Source organism: Anopheles ziemanni, assembly GCF_943734765.1.
Source record: "Anopheles ziemanni chromosome X unlocalized genomic scaffold, idAnoZiCoDA_A2_x.2 X_unloc_9, whole genome shotgun sequence".
Taxonomy (NCBI): Eukaryota; Metazoa; Arthropoda; class Insecta; order Diptera; family Culicidae; genus Anopheles; species Anopheles ziemanni.
In genome coordinates, this window is record NW_026689861.1 from 301,131 (window position 1) to 315,000 (window position 13,870).

The window sequence follows — 13,870 nt, forward strand, 5'->3', positions numbered from 1 at the left end:
TATTTTACGAAAAATCGGCTAAGTCCCAAAATGGGGATGTCAGAACTACACTCATTTGTTACCACACCAAGCAAGGCAAACTTATATGAAGCAAAGGACCCTGATGGGTCATATGGTATTTTACGAAAAATCGGCTAAGTCCCAAAATGGGGATGTCAGAACTACACTCAAATGTTACCACATCAAGCAAGGCAAACTTGTATGAAGGAAAGGACCCTGATGGGTCATATGGTATTTTACGAAAAATCGGCTAAGTCCCAAAATGGGGATGTCAGAACTACACTCAAATGTTACCACACCAAGCAAGGCAAACTTATATGAAGCAAAGGACCCTGATGGGTCATATGGTATTTTACGAAAAATCGGCTAAGTCCCAAAATGGGGATGTCAGAACTACACTCAAATGTTACCACACCAAGCAAGGCAAACTTATATGAAGCAAAGGACCCTGATGGGTCATATGGTATTGGTCGAAAAATCGGCTAAGTCCCAAAATGGGGATGTCAGAACTACACTCAAATGTTACCACACCAAGCAAGGCAAACTACCTAGGTGAACCCTAGCAAGAAACACGGACCAAGACAGGTGGCCTAAGTTACGAGTACAAGTGACCTAGGGAAAGTTGTATGACGGTGAGGACCCTGAAAAATCTGGTTAGTGTAATTCAGACAGGGTAGGTTTTTGGGTCGGCTGAACCCCCTTATTTCGGGTTTTGGCCTACTCAAGAAGCTACACCTAGGCGAACTGCCTAGGGTGCAAGTGTGAAGACCAATCGAATAGTAAGACAAGTTTCGACCGATCGCCCTAGGCAAGCTTGTATGAAGAAAGAGACCCTATGGGTCATAAGGAAATATATGAAAAATCGGCTAAGTCCCAAAATGGGGATGTCAGAACTACACTAAAAAGTTACCACACCAAGCAAGGCAAACTTATATGAAGCAAAGGACCCTGATGGGTCATATGGTATTTTACGAAAAATCGGCTAAGTCCCAAAATGGGGATGTCAGAACTACACTAAAAAGTTACCACACCAAGCAAGGCAAACTTATATGAAGCAAAGGACCCTGATGGGTCATATGGTATTTTACGAAAAATCGGCTAAGTCCCAAAATGGGGATGTCAGAACTACACTCAAATGTTACCACATCAAGCAAGGCAAACTTGTATGAAGGAAAGGACCCTGATGGGTCATATGGTATTTTACGAAAAATCGGCTAAGTCCCAAAATGGGGATGTCAGATCTACACTCAAATGTTACCACACCAAGCAAGGCAAACTTATATGAAGCAAAGGACCCTGATGGGTCATATGGTATTGATCGAAAAATCGGCTAAGTCCCAAAATGGGGATGTCAGAACTACACTCAAATGTTACCACACCAAGCAAGGCAAACTTATATGAAGGCAAGGACCCTGATGGGTCATATGGTATTTTACGAAAAATCGGCTAAGTCCCAAAATGGGGATGTCAGAACTACACTCAAATGTTACCACACCAAGCAAGGCAAACTTATATGAAGCAAAGGACCCTGATGGGTCATATGGTATTTTACGAAAAATCGGCTAAGTCCCAAAATGGGGATGTCAGAACTACACTCAAATGTTACCACACCAAGCAAGGCAAACTTATATGAAGGAAAGGACCCATATGGGTCATATGGTATTTTACGAAAAATCGGCTAAGTCCCAAAATGGGGATGTCAGAACTACACTCATGTGTTACCACACCAAGCAAGGCAAACTTATATGAAGCAAAGGACCCTGATGGGTCATATGGTATTTTACGAAAAATCGGCTAAGTCCCAAAATGGGGATGTCAGAACTACACTCAAATGTTACCACATCAAGCAAGGCAAACTTGTATGAAGGAAAGGACCCTGATGGGTCATATGGTATTTTACGAAAAATCGGCTAAGTCCCAAAATGGGGATGTCAGAACTACACTCAAATGTTACCACACCAAGCAAGGCAAACTTATATGAAGCAAAGGACCCTGATGGGTCATATGGTATTTTACGAAAAATCGGCTAAGTCCCAAAATGATGATGTCAGAACTACACTCAAATGTTACCACACCAAGCAAGGCAAACTTATATGAAGCAAAGGACCCTGATGGGTCATATGGTATTGATCGAAAAATCGGCTAAGTCCCAAAATGGGGATGTCAGAACTACACTCAAATGTTACCACACCAAGCAAGGCAAACTTATATGAAGCAAAGGACCCTGATGGGTCATATGGTATTTTACGAAAAATCGGCTAAGTCCCAAAATGGGGATGTCAGAACTACACTCAAATGTTACCACACCAAGCAAGGCAAACTTATATGAAGCAAAGGACCCTGATGGGTCATATGGTATTGATTGAAAAATCGGCTAAGTCCCAAAATGGGGATGTCAGAACTACACCCAAATGTTACCACACCAAGCAAGGCAAACTTATATGAAGGCAAGGACCCTGATGGGTCATATGGTATTTTACGAAAAATCGGCTAAGTCCCAAAATGGGGATGTCAGAACTACACTCAAATGTTACCACACCAAGCAAGGCAAACTTATATGAAGGCAAGGACCCTGATGGGTCATATGGTATTTTACGAAAAATCGGCTAAGTCCCAAAATGGGGATGTCAGAACTACACTCAAATGTTACCACACCAAGCAAGGCAAACTTATATGAAGCAAAGGACCCTGATGGGTCATATGGTATTGATTGAAAAATCGGCTAAGTCCCAAAATGGGGATGTCAGAACTACACCCAAATGTTACCACACCAAGCAAGGCAAACTTATATGAAGCAAAGGACCCATATGGGTCATATGGTATTTTACGAAAAATCGGCTAAGTCCCAAAATGATGATGTCAGAACTACACTCAAATGTTACCATACCAAGCAAGGCAAACTTATATGAAGGAAAGGACCCATATGGGTCATATGGTATTTTACGAAAAATCGGCTAAGTCCCAAAATGAGGATGTCAGAACTACACTAAAAAGTTACCACACCAGGCAAGGCAAAGTACCTAGGTGAACCCTAGGAAGAAACACGGACCAAGTCAGATGGCCTAAGACAATAGAACAAGTGACCTAGGCAAAGTTGTATGGCGCTGAGGACCCTGAAAAATCTGGTTAGTGTAGTTTAGACAGGGTAGGTTTTTGGGTCGGCCGAACCCCCTTATTTTGGGTTTTGGCCTCATCAAGAAGCTACACCTAGGCAAACTGCCTAGGGTGAAAGTGCGAAGACCAATCGAATAGTAAGACAAGTTTTGACCGATCGCCCTAGGCAAGCTTGTATGAAGAAAGGGACCCTATGGGTCATATGGAAATACATGAAAAATCGGCTAAGTCCCAAAATTGGGATGTCTGAACTACACTAAAAAGTTACCACATCAAGCAAGGCAAAGTACCTAGGTGAACCCTAGCAAGAAACACGGACCAAGTCAGATGGCCTAAGTCAAGAGAACAAGTGACCTAGGCAAAGTTGTATGACGGTGAGGACCCTGAAAAATCTGGTTAGTGTAGTTTAGACAGGGGAGGTTTTTGGGTCGGCTGAACCTCCTTATTTTGGGTTTTGACCTCCTCAAGAAGCTACACCTAGGCAAACTGCCTAGGGTGAAAGTGCGAAGACCAATCGAATAGTAAGACAAGTTTTGACCGATCGCCCTAGGCAAGCTTGTATGAAGAAAGGGACCCTATGGGTCATATGGAAATACATGAAAAATCGGCTAAGTCCCAAAATTGGGATGTCTGAACTACACTAAAAAGTTACCACAGCAAGCAAGGCAAAGTACCTAGGTGAACCCTAGGAAGAAACACGGACCAAGTCAGATGGCCTAAGTCAAGAGTACAAGTGACCTAGGCAAAGTTGTATGGCGCTGAGGACCCTGAAAAATCGGGTTAGTGTAGTTCAGACAGGGGAGGTTTCTGGGTCGGCTGAACCTCCTTATTTCGGGTTTTGGCCTCCTCAAGAAGACAGACCTAGGCAAAGTGCCTAGGGTGAAAGTGCGAAGACCAATCGAATAGTAAGACAAGTTTTGACCGATCGCCCTAGGCAAGCTTGTATGAAGAAAGGGACCCTATGGGTCATATGGAAATATACGAAAAATCGGCTAAGTCCCGAAATTGGGATGTCTGAACTACACTAAAAAGTTACCACATCAAGCAAGGCAAAGTACCTAGGTGAACCCTAGGAAGAAACACGGACCAAGTCAGATGGCCTAAGTCAAGAGTACAAGTGACCTAGGCAAAGTTGTATGGCGCTAAGGACCATGAAAAATCGGGTTAGTGTAGTTAAGACAGGGGAGGTTTCAGGGTCGGCTGGACCTCCTTATTTCGGGTTTTGGCCTCCTCAAGAAGACAGACCTAGGCGAACTGCCTAGGGTGAAAGTGCGAAGACCAATCGAATAGTAAGACAAGTTTTGACCGATCGCCCTAGGCAAGCTTGTATGAAGAAAGGGACCCTATGGGTCATATGGAAATATACGAAAAATCGGCTAAGTCCCGAAATTGGGATGTCTGAACTACACTAAAAAGTTACCACATCAAGCAAGGCAAAGTACCTAGGTGAACCCTAGGAAGAAACACGGACCAAGTCAGATGGCCTAAGTCAAGAGTACAAGTGACCTAGGCAAAGTTGTATGGCGCTAAGGACCATGAAAAATCGGGTTAGTGTAGTTAAGACAGGGGAGGTTTCAGGGTCGGCTGGACCTCCTTATTTCGGGTTTTGGCCTCCTCAAGAAGACAGACCTAGGCGAACTGCCTAGGGTGAAAGTGCGAAGACCAATCGAATAGTAAGACAAGTTTTGACCGATCGCCCTAGGCAAGCTTGTATGAAGAAAGGGACCCTATGGGTCATATGGAAATACATGAAAAATCGGCTAAGTCCCAAAATTAGGATGTCTGAACTACACTAAAAAGTTACCACATCAAGCAAGGCAAAGTACCTAGGTGAACCCTAGGAAGAAACACGGACCAAGTCGGATGGCCTAAGTCAAGAGTACAAGTGACCTAGGCAAAGTTGTATGGCGCTGAGGACCCTGAAAAATCGGGTTAGTGTAGTTCAGACAGGGGAGGTTTCAGGGTCGGCCGAACCTCCTTATTTCGGGTTTTGGCCTCCTCAAGAAGACAGACCTAGGCGAACTGCCTAGGGTGAAAGTGCGAAGACCAATCGAATAGTAAGACAAGTTTTGACCGATCGCAATAGGCAAGCTTGTATGAAGAAAGGGACCCTATGGGTCATATGGAAATATACGAAAAATCGGCTAAGTCCCAAAATTGGGATGTCAGAACTACACTATAAAGTTACCACATTAGCAAGGCAGACTTGTATGAAGAACGGGACCCTGGTGAAAGTAGCAAATATCCCAAACCGAACATGAATATTATACACACAAGAGTACGAACATAAAGGAACACGGACCAAGCGTACCGAGAGAATCGGTACTATAGAACCCTCGTGGTTCTACACAAAGACTTTATGTTAGGGGTTCAAGCCCCATAGTACTCAAACGGTGACAGTAGCAAATATCCCAAAACGAACGTGAATCTTATTCACAAGAGTACGAACATAAAGGAACACGGACCAAGCGTACCGAGAGAATCGGTACTATAGAGCCCTCGTGGTTCTACACAAAGACTTTATGTTCGGGGTTCACACCCCAAATCGAACGTGGAATTTACTTTCTGATGGTCATGCGGTCGTCCAAAGGGGTCTAGTATCCTGGGATGACAAGCATCACGGGCACAGCTCGTATCAAAACAGTCGAAGAGGCCCGCGAAAGCTTGCTTTCCATGGCTATGCGATGCACAAATTGAGTTTACTCACCGTAGTATAAAACGAACGAACCGAACCTATCCGAGTAGGGATAATGGGCGCAGTAACATACTTCTGTGACCCAGCGAGAGTTGAACGAGGTGACATGAACTGTCAGTGGCTTATATCAGATGGGATACATACATGAGATTGCTTTCAAATCTACACTCGAAAACCTAACCAAGTAAAAGCGAACGTGGGGAGGATTCGAAACCGGTAACGATATCTTAAGCTGGAAAGAGTCATCACTATGGATACATATTATGCGAAACCAATCAAGTGCTCATTACTGATCCAAAACCGAAGAGCACTAGTGAACACCTTAATCTCACCCTAGTTCACATCCAAGTGATCGACCACGTGTGTGAAGCAAAGACCAATCGAATTCCTGAATGAACCGAACACTATGAACAAATGGCCAAAAACGTTATAACTATCCAAACATACTACTATCTAGCGAAAGTCATCACGATGGAACCATACCATGATCTTTAACCTATAGCGCTCACCATATTCCTACCCAGAGTGCAAGTGAACAGATTGCTCACCCCTACCCAGTTCACAACCACGTGATCGACTAACATACCGAGGTTACCACAAGTCAAAGTTATACGTTTACAAGCGCAAGACCAATCGAAAACCCCGAAAGCAATCTCGACCCAAAATGTATTATCCGTGAGTGTAGTCGAGTCTCGTACTCGTCATCTGTAATCGTCGGATAGAATATCCAGTACACGGTTGTCTTTCCAAATGAAATCTACATACAGAACTCGCTCTTGGCAAATGGGTGGCAATGGCGCAATCAGGAGCGAGTTCCCGTCCGGGTGCCAAGTGATTGGCAAATGTCTGGGGGAAAGCAACCATATGTTGATTTGTCTGTTAGTGTACTGGGTGTTTGAGGTATGTAGTATCCACGCTTGGTTGGGTGTGTCAGAGGACCGTGAATGCGTTCGCAACCCCAATTGGGGTACATCGGGAATGATTTTGTGGAACCGATGTGCCCGGCACACACTAAGTTTTGTTGCAAGTTAATAGTGTGCCATGTCCGGGGGGGTTGTGATTAAACTCTGGTGAATTGCGTACTGTGGTGATTGGGGTATGAAAGCCCCGCAGTTGCAATGATCGGACGCGCCTAGCGTGTCCTTTAGTTGATGGTAGGGAAATGAAGGCCCTTGTCAGCTCACCTAAGTATTCATGGAAGTTTGGCATAAGGTCGCTGTGGTAGGGGTATGAAGGCCCCGTCAGCGCATGCACAATCGGGCGCACGAGCGCTTAGCGGAGTCGAATGCCGCTCAAGTGCCTGTCCGGTGCATCGGGTGTGTGTGATACGAGGGCAATGAGGTTCGCACGGGGGCTCGCCTCCCGTGTGCTACCGGACTTGACAACATATAGAACGTGGTGTTTGCTCCTCCGGGTGCAATGGGACAATGAACATTCGAACGCAAAGTCGGAATTCTGGTTGATCCTACCAGTAATATACGCTCGTCTCAAAGGTTAAGCCATGCATGTCTAAGTACAAACAGATTTAATGTGAAACCGCATAAGGCTCAGTATAACAGCTATAATTTACGAGATCATCAACCTAGTTACTTGGATAACTGTGGAAAATCTAGAGCTAATACATGCAACATGCCAGGACCCTCGCGGGAACTGGTGCACTTATTAGTCAAACCAATCGCGGGTTCTCCGTGTCATTGAGTTGAAGTCTGGATAATGATGCTGATCGTATGGTCTCGCACCGACGACAGATCTCGCAAATATCTGCCCTATCAACTATGGATGGTAGTATAGAGGACTACCATGGTTGCAACGGGTAACGGGGAATCAGGGTTCGATTCCGGAGAGGGAGCCTGAGAAATGGCTACCACATCCAAGGAAGGCAGCAGGCGCGTAAATTACCCAATCCCGGGACGGGGAGGTAGTGACGAGAAATAACAATATGAAACTCTTTAATGATGTTTCATAATTGGAATGAGTAGAGCATAAATCCTTCTACGAGGATCAAGTGGAGGGCAAGTCTGGTGCCAGCAGCCGCGGTAATTCCAGCTCCACTAGCGTATATTAAAATTGTTGCGGTTAAAACGTTCGAAGTTGATACTTGTCCAACACAGTCCGGCTCCGCCGACCCGGTCAACCCGTGGTCGGTGGGCCAAGTCGGAATCTGGTTGCGACTCAATGGTGTGGTAGGGCACCAAGTCTGTGTCATGGTGTGCCCTTCAACGGGTGCAAGTGTAACATAGAGCTCGACCGCTCACGTTTACCTTGAACAAATTAGAGTGCTTAAAGCAGGGTGCCCAAACGCCCTAGAATAATCTTGCATGGAATAATGGAATACGACCTTGGTCTAATCTTTCATTGGTTTGTACTCAGACCGGAGGTAATGATTAACAGAAGTAGTTGGGGACACTAGTATTACGGCGCGAGAGGTGAAATTCGTAGACCGTCGTAAGACTAACTAAAGCGAAGGCATTTGTCAAGGATGCTTTCTTTAATCAAGAACGAAAGTTAGAGGATCGAAGGCGATTAGATACCGCCCTAGTTCTAACCGTAAACGATGCCAACTAGCAATTGGGAGACGCTACAACCAGGTGCTCTCAGTAGCTTCCGGGAAACCAAAGTCAGGTTCCGGGGGAAGTATGGTTGCAAAGTTGAAACTTAAAGGAATTGACGGAAGGGCACCACAATGAAATGGAGCTTGCGGTTCAATTTGACTCAACACGGGAAAACTTACCAGGTCCGAACTTATGGAGGTGAGACAGATTAATAGCTCTTTCTCAAATTTAAGGGTAGTGGTGCATGGCCGTTCTTAGTTCGTGGATTGATTTGTCTGGTTAATTCCGATAACGAACGTGACTCACATATGCTAACTAGAACGCAGTCAGCGTTAATGCGTCGATGCCGATTGGAACGGGTTAGGACCTTTCGGTGGAGTATGACCTGACACCTTCGCTGTTCGTGTGCGCAAGTGCACTTACGGTACGCTGCTTAGCAGGACAATTTGTGTTTAGCAAAATGAGATCGAGCGATAACAGGTCCGTGATGCCCTTAGATGTTCTGGGCTACACGCGTGCTACAATGTGGGTAGCAGCGTGTCTCCTATTCCGAGAGGAACGGGAAATCACTCAAATACTCACTTAGTAGGGATTATGGATTGCAATGGTCCATATGAACTCGGAACTTCTAGTAAGTGCTGGTCATCAGCCAGCGTTGAATACGTCCCTGCCCTTTGTACACACCGCCCGTCGCTACTACCGATGGATTATTTAGTGAGGTCTTTGGAGATGATCGTTCGCTGGATCCTCGTGAACCGCGTCTGCTTTATCGAAGTTGACCGAACTTGATGATTTAGAGGAAGTAAAAGTCGTAACAAGGTTTCCGTAGGTGAACCTGCGGAAGGATCATTAGTGGCCAAGTGATCCTTCCAGAAGTCCGAACCTGCGGGTTGAGACTTCGGCACAAGTTGCCATATGATAATTGACGAAACACTATAGAAGTCCGAACCTGCGGGTTGAGACTTCGGCACAAGTTGCCATATGATAATTGACGAAACACTATAGAAGTCCGAACCTGCGGGTTGAGACTTAGGCACACGTTGCCTTATACATGACTTCGAACAAATACACAAGTCCGAACCTGCGGGTTGAGACTTAGGCACAAGTTGCCTTATACATGACTTCGAACAAATACACAAGTCCGAACCTGCGGGTTGAGACTTAGGCACAAGTTGCCATATGAAAGTTGACGAAACACTAACAAGTCCGAACCTGCGAGTTGAGACTTAGGCACACGTTGCCTTATACATGACTTCGAACAAATACACAAGTCCGAACTTGCGGGTTGAGACTTAGGCACAAGTTGCCTTATACATACATTGGCCAAATAAACAGAAGTCCGAACCTGCGGGTTGAGACTTAGGCACAAGTTGCCATATTATATTCGATCAAACACTAAGTAGTCCGAACCTGCGGGTTGAGACTCAAGACCGTAACAAGATGTCACTATACAAGTCCGAACCTAAGGGTTGAGACTTAATGCGATCTAGATACCAAGTTGACATCCAATACCTGTTGAGCAAAACCAAAGATTCCCTGTTCTCGAATGATTACACTATATAACAGGGAATCATGAAGAAATCAAGCAAGCGTGAAACAAAGTCATCACTTGGGCATGCTCGATAGCCAACCACATGACCTTAACCTAAGAGAGCATGCAAACCACATGATACCTATAAACGATTAACCCGCCCTAGTTCAATCGTTCACCAAGTGATGACTTCAGTATGGCTAAGAGAAAAACTTTTGAATGGGAAAAACTCTAAGTCCGAACCTCCGGGTTGAGACTTCCGCGTCGGAGGTGGGCGCACCTCCTATCCGAAAGATGGTGAATCAGGGGTGTTCGATCAGCAATGGTCGGATGCCCCGTCGTAGTCCAACTATGACAATCAAAGTCAAGACCTCCGGGTTGAGACTTCCGCGTCCGGAGGTACGCGTACCGCCTACCCGAAAGATGGTGAATCAGGGGTGTTCGATCAGCAATGGTCGGATGCCCCGTCGTAGTCCAACTATGACAATCAAAGTCAAGACCTCCGGGTTGAGACTTCCGCGTCGGAGGTGGGCGCACCTCCTATCCGAAAGATGGTGAATCAGGGGTGTTCGATCAGCAATGGTCGGATGCCCCGTCGTAGTCCAACTATGACAATCAAAGTCAAGACCTCCGGGTTGAGACTTCCGCGTCCGGAGGTACGCGTACCGCCTACCCGAAAGATGGTGAATCAGGGGTGTTCGATCAGCAATGGTCGGATGCCCCGTCGTAGTCCAACTATGACAATCAAAGTCAAGACCTCCGGGTTGAGACTTCCGCGTCCGGAGGTACGCGTACCGCCTACCCGAAAGATGGTGAATCAGGGGTGTTCGATCAGCAATGGTCGGATGCCCCGTCGTAGTCCAACTATGACAATCAAAGTCAAGACCTCCGGGTTGAGACTTCCGCGTCCGGAGGTACGCGTACCGCCTACCCGAAAGATGGTGAATCAGGGGTGTTCGATCAGCAATGGTCGGATGCCCCGTCGTAGTCCAACTATGACAATCAAAGTCAAGACCTCCGGGTTGAGACTTTCTAAGAGTACAAGCATAAAGGAACACGGACCAAGCCGTACCGAGAGAATCGGTACTAGAGCCCTTGTGGTTCTACATTGAGAGAGCCCTCGTGGTTCTCATTAGGGGCTTTATGCAAGTCGTACTCAATACTGTGGTGTGAAGTATAAAGTATAGAGTCCTCCACTGGTCCACGCTGCTCCGGCGGTCCTGGGTAAGATAGTTCATTCTAGCTTGCCCTATGTGGAAGAGGACTCTATACCCTACCTGTTGAGCTTGAAACAAAGTCATCACTTGGGCATGCTCATATTGCCATACACAATTACATTATATTCGAATGAGCATGCAAGCGACCCTATATAGACCGAACCAAAACGATAGATACCGCCGTAGTTCACCCCCACCAAGTGATGACTTCAGTATGGCTAGTGTGTGAAGTATAAAGTATAGTCCTCCCCTGGTCCACACTGCTTCGGCGGTCCTGGGTAAGATAGTTAGTTCTAGCTTGCCCTATGTGGAAGAGGACACAATACTTAATACTGTGGTGTAATGGACAAGGTATAGTCCTCCACTGGTCCACGCTGCTCCGGCGGTCCTGGGTAAGATAGTTAATTCTAGCTTGCCCTATGTGGAAGAGGACTCAATACCCTACCTGTTGAGCTTGAAACAAAGTCATCACTTGGGCATGCTCATATTGCCATACAATATTCCATTATCTACTAATGAGCATGCAGCTATATAATTATAACCTGTAAACGATTACCCCGCCGTAGTTCAGCGCTTCAACCAAGTGAAGACTTCAGTATGGCTAGTGTGTGAAGTATAAAGTATAGTCCTCCCCTGGTCCACACTGCTTCGGCGGTCCTGGGTAAGATAGTTAGTTCTAGCTTGCCCTATGTGGAAGAGGACACAATACTTAATACTGTGGTGTAATGGACAAGGTATAGTCCTCCACTGGTCCACGCTGCTCCGGCGGTCCTGGGTAAGATAGTTCATTCTAGCTTGCCCTATGTGGAAGAGGACTCAATACCCTACCTGTTGAGCTTGAAACAAAGTCATCACTTGGGCATGCTCATATTGCCATACAATATTCCATTATCTACTAATGAGCATGCAGCTATATAATTATAACCTGTAAACGATTACCCCGCCGTAGTTCAGCGCTTCAACCAAGTGAAGACTTCAGTATGGCTAGTGTGTGAAGTATAAAGTATAGTCCTCCCCTGGTCCACACTGCTTCGGCGGTCCTGGGTAAGATAGTTAGTTCTAGCTTGCCCTATGGTGGAAGAGGACACCATACTTAATACTGTGGTGTAATGAACAAAGTATAGTCCTCCACTGGTCCACGCTGCTTTGCAGTCCTGGGTAAGATAGTTAATTCTAGCTTGCCCTATGTGGAAGAGGGCATACAAGACAAAGTATAGTTCTCCCCTGGTCCACGCTGCTTCGGCGGTCCTGGGTAAGATAGTTAATTCTAGCTTGCCCTATGTGGAAGAGAGCATACATGAACCAAGAACGAAGGTTATGATCGAGGAATGATTCGACAACTAACCGATGGTATGAAATGTGAAGAATTCAAGCAAGCACACAATCAAGTCATCACTTGGGCATGCTCGATAGCCAACCTCATGACATTAACCTAGTAGAGCATGCGAAAACCAATATATATGTAAACGATGCCCCTCCCTAGTTCAGCGCTTCAACCAAGTGATGACTTCAGAATGGCTAAATCAAATCGGTTCAAAACATACCATCGGTACCCTATTGAAACACACAAGTCGATATCAAACCTCATGATTGTGTAGTCCTCCACTGGTCCACGCCGCTTCGGCGGTCCTGGGTAAGATAGTTCATTCTAGCTTGCCCTATGTGGAAGAGGGCACATTACTCAATACTGTGGTGTTATGAACAAAGTATAGTCCTCCACTGGTCCACGCTGCTCCGGCGGTCCTGGGTAAGATAGTTCATTCTAGCTTGCCCTATGTGGAAGAGGGCATACAAGACAAAGTATAGTTCTCCCCTGGTCCACGCTGCTTCGGCGGTCCTGGGTAAGATAGTTAATTCTAGCTTGCCCTATGTGGAAGAGAGCATACATGAACCAAGAACGAAGGTTATGATCGAGGAATGATTCGACAACTAACCGATGGTATGAAATGTGAAGAATTCAAGCAAGCACAAAATCAAGTCATCACTTGGGCATGCTCGATAGCCAACCCTATGACATTAACCTAGTAGAGCATGCAAAAACCAATATATATGTAAACGATGCCCCTCCCTAGTTCAGCGCTTCAACCAAGTGATGACTTCAGAATGGCTAAATCAAATCGGTTCAAAACATACCATCGGTACCCTATTGAAACACACAAGTCGATATCAAACCTCATGATTGAGTAGTCCTCCACTGGTCCACGCCGCTTCGGCCGTCCTGGGTAAAATGGAACATTCCAGCTTGCCCTATGTGGAAGAGGGCACATTACTCAATACTGTGGTGTGAAGTATAAAGTTCAGTTCTCCCCTGGTCCACGCTGCTTCGGCGGTCCTGGGTAAGATAGTTCATTCTAGCTTGCCCTATGTGGAAGAGGACACTTAATACTTCGTCTCTAAGCGGCGGCTTGACTCCTCCCTACGGGGAACGGGTTTACGCGCACAGCGGCGGCTTACGCACTATGGCAGTCATGGATGCCTTACGTTTCTATGAAAAGTGTGTTCCTCCCCTGGTCCACGCTGCTTCGGCAGTCCTGGGTAAGATAGTTAGTTCTAGCTTGCCCTATGTGGAAGAGGACACGTAGACTTACTGTGGTGTGAAGTATAAAGTTCAGTTCTCCCCTGGTCCACGCCGCTTCGGCCGTCCTGGGTAAAATGGATTCATCCAGCTTGCCCTATGTGGAATGAGGACACTTTATGCTTCGTCTCTAAGCGGCGGCTTGCTCCTCCCTACGGGGAACGGGTATACGCGCACAGCGGCGGC